Here is a 4061-nt window from a genome sequence, read left to right on the forward strand (position 1 = left end):
AAAGGATATAAAAGGTGCTGCTACTGACATTATGGTGTATCACACCCATGATCATGATCTGTGATAAGCAGATATTTCGAGTGTAATATTCTATTTATTACCATTGTTTAATGTGGGGAGGGACCATGACTCACAAGATGCGAAGCCTTGAGAGGATTATGATGCCTAATCGCTCTTTAAATAAGTTGGTCATGAATCTCATGATGCCACCCTGCTTATCAGATCACCCCTAATAAGCTTTCTAGGAGGAACCAGGGTGGAAAGTTTTGTACAGACTAGTCAAACGGCTAAGCATAAATGAAGAGAATACAAAATGTGAAATTTAAAGAAAATTAATGGTAAAAGTATACGTTCGTAATTAAGAAATAAAATAAGAACTATATTTTTTACATTGTTTTAATTCACAGTACATAAAATGCAAGTAACTGCTAGATAAGTAACATGCTGCAATGGAAAAATCCTTTAAACCTATCGCTGCTAGGCCAGTGCTAAGGCTTTTTTTGGCTATTTGCAGTAGATAACTACCCATAACGTTATGCCCACGGAAGGTATCCACGTCAATTTTGTGTTCTTTTTTTCTAGCATGCTGGGGATGCTAAAGGTGCCCAGGGTTTGTTGATAGTCTTGGAGGGGGGCGGGAAATGAAACAAAATACAGCTAAAATCCCCATCTTCCCAACTTTCATGGACATGCTGACTTGAATTTTGGAAAAACACAATTTTCAACACAGTTTTGGCATTTTACTGGGAGATAGTCAATTTTTAGGTTTCGCCCTGGCCGTAGCACCTGCGAAGCATGTGCTCCGCCCAGGGCGAAATCTTATGATCCTACATATGGGGCTTTGGTCCCGCCTCTGTCTTCCATTGGCTAGCTCCATAAATGGAGGCTAGCCATTGGAAGACATCAGTGTCAATCACTTTCTCCCGGTCAGAACGCGAATCGTGGGCGTTTCAGACTCTTTTTTTAAGTCCCGCCCCTTGATGCCGTGTGTCCCGTGATGTCATTCCCCGTGCCGCGCTGTGATTGGCTGCCGGCCCGGGACCTGACTTGTTGTTGCTTTCTAGTCCGTGGTTTTCTTTGTTTTAGTCCGTTCAACTTGTCTTTCCCCCTCCCATGAAGCATTTGTCCCCTACCTTTATTGTATAAGGAGAGAGAGGGGGTCCTACACCCGGACTCCGCTCAAGGTGAGCCTTGGAGAGTCCGGGCTGCACCTTGAGGGTTTGTCACATACCTTCCTTTACTTCAGAGCACGCGCTTATGTCCCGAGTTTTAGAGATGCTTCTAGGCGCTTACTTTCCGATCCTTTATACCTGCTTCGCTGGCCGAGACTAGAGCAAGCCTTCCCCGAGGTACCAAAACCTTCCCTGCCCTGAGGGAGCAATAACCACCTCGCTCTCTTTCCTGCAGAGTCCTTATAATTGCCCCGGAGGAACTCAAGTTCAATGTTGTACCAACATACCAGGAAATGCTCATTAGCTTATGGGCCCCCAGAATCCTCTGTGCTGAATTTATCCTTTTTATGAGGCTTACAGGTAATAGAGAACAGTTCAGAGTATCTAGCTCGCAGTCAGAATTATTAATGTCTGTGTCTGGGTGATATGTGTTGGCGACTTTTGCTCTCTGTAAGTGTCCTGAGTTTCATCTCCCGTGGGTACCTCTAATGACATTTGTGTCTATAGCTTTGCTGTGCGCAGTGGCAGTATCGTAGCCAATGCCTGCCCGGGACCTGACTTGTTGTTGCTTTCTAGTCAGTGGTTTTATTTGTTTTATTCCGTTCAACTTGTCTTTCCCCCTCCCAGGAAGCATTTGTCCCCTACCTTCATTGTATAAGGAGAGAGAGAGGGGTCCTACACCCGGACTCCGCTCAAGGTGAGCCTTGGACAGTCCGGGCTGCACCTTGAGGGTTTGTCACATACCTTCCTTTACTTCAGAGCACGCGCTTATGTCCCGAGTTTTAGAGATGCTTCTAGGCGCTTACTTTCCGATCCTTTATACCTGCTTCGCTGGCCGAGACTAGAGCAAGCCTTCCCCGAGGTACCAAAACCTTCCCTGCCCTGAGGGAGCAATAACCACCTCGCTCTCTTTCCTGCAGAGTCCTTATAATTGCCCCGGAGGAACTCAAGTTCAATGTTGTACCAACATACCAGGAAATGCTCATTAGCTTATGGGCCCCCAGAATCCTCTGTGCTGAATTTATCCTTTTTATGAGGCTTACAGGTAATAGAGAACAGTTCAGAGTATCTAGCTCGCAGTCAGAATTATTAATGTCTGTGTCTGGGTGATATGTGTTGGCGACTTTTGCTCTCTGTAAGTGTCCTGAGTTTCATCTCCCGTGGGTACCTCTAATGACATTTGTGTCTATAGCTTTGCTGTGCGCAGTGGCAGTATCGTAGCCAATGCCTGCTCGGGACCTGACTTGTTGTTGCTTTCTAGTCAGTGGTTTTATTTGTTTTATTCCGTTCAACTTGTCTTTCCCCCTCCCAGGAAGCATTTGTCCCCTACCTTCATTGTATAAGGAGAGAGAGAGGGGTCCTACACCCGGACTCCGCTCAAGGTGAGCCTTGGACAGTCCGGGCTGCACCTTGAGGGTTTGTCACATACCTTCCTTTACTTCAGAGCACGCGCTTATGTCCCGAGTTTTAGAGATGCTTCTAGGCGCTTACTTTCCGATCCTTTATACCTGCTTCGCTGGCCGAGACTAGAGCAAGCCTTCCCAGAGGTACCAAAACCTTCCCTGCCCTGAGGGAGCAATAACCACCTCGCTCTCTTTCCTGCAGAGTCCTTATAATTGCCCCGGAGGAACTCAAGTTCAATGTTGTACCAACATACCAGGAAATGCTCATTAGCATATGGGCCTCCAGAATCCTCTGCGCTCAATTTATCCTTTTTATGAGGCTTACAGGTAATAGAGGAAAGTTCAGAGTATCTAGCTCGCAGTCACAATTATTAATGTCTGTGTCTGGGTGATATGTGTTGGCGACTTTTGCTCTCTGTAAGTGTCCTGAGTTTCATCTCCCATGGGTACCTCTAATGACATTTGTGTCCATAGCTTTGCTTTGCGCAGTGGCAGTATCGTAGCCAATGATATCTAACCGAGGCGCTTATTGTAAACATTACCCAATACCCCGTTATGGCGACTTGAAATATAGTCGACATTGCAATTCTTGACAGTCTCCACGGAGGCTGATTTTGCTCGTCTAAATAAGAGAAAGTCTAATAAAATCCTTTTGAGTTTCTTCAGAGATTACTAATATTATAGAAGTATGTTAGAAGTTATTCATATGATTTTAAGTCAAGCTTCTACAAAGTAATACTTAGTAGCGTAATGTATTATTTACACCTCTGTTAGAACTCCCAGATGGAATTTGTGTTTCTCCGCCGCCTCCTCGGAGTACCCGGCCCCCCCCCATGAGAGGGGGAGGGGGCACACCCCACACCTTTGGGGCAGCCATCTTTACCAAGCACTTGGGAATAAATGACCTGAATTTGCTGCTTTTTAGGTCTCGCCTAGCTATCGCAAAAGCGGTCTTTTGCGAGGTATTTAGTGGGGCGTCTGAAAGTGAACCCAAAGTCTGCAGGCGGATCGGGTAGAGTGCATGCGCGCTGGGCGCGCGCACCATTTGTCAGCCTGCAGCCTTTGGGAGTTCTTTCGCTGAGGTTCTCAGTGAAACGCGCGGCCACTGAGAACATCAAAGCGGCCAGAGATAAATCTCATTATAGACAAGGCCAGTTGTAGTCAAGGGACCATGCTTTCAGTTAATTTTTTTCGGATTACATTGCTAGTTTGTCTTTCATTCGCCGTCTCTCCTTCCTCACTTCTTTCATGTTTATTACTTCAAAAACCGTCCCTGTCGTTCTTCTTACTACTTCTCTGCCATTTGTCTCCCCTTACATCTTCGCCTCCTCTTTTGCCCATCCCACTGCTACACCAAATTACTTCCCAACTTTTTCTCATCGCTCACACTCCCTCTACTCCGCTCCCTGTCCTCTGTCTCCTGCCCTCACTTTCCTCCGTTCCCTTCCCATCTTTCTTCTCCCTCTCCATTTCCCTCCAATCCCTT

General features: G+C 46.2%; 1 pseudogene; it reads left to right on the plus strand.

Moving 5' to 3' along the window:
- Window positions 1-3052: 3052 nt before the first annotated feature.
- Window positions 3053-3183, plus strand: LOC147709155 (U4 spliceosomal RNA; annotated as a pseudogene).
- Window positions 3184-4061: the final 878 nt, after the last annotated feature.

This window comes from Lissotriton vulgaris, chromosome 6 (genome assembly GCF_964263255.1).
Source record: "Lissotriton vulgaris chromosome 6, aLisVul1.2, whole genome shotgun sequence".
Lineage (NCBI taxonomy): Eukaryota > Metazoa > Chordata > Amphibia > Caudata > Salamandridae > Lissotriton > Lissotriton vulgaris.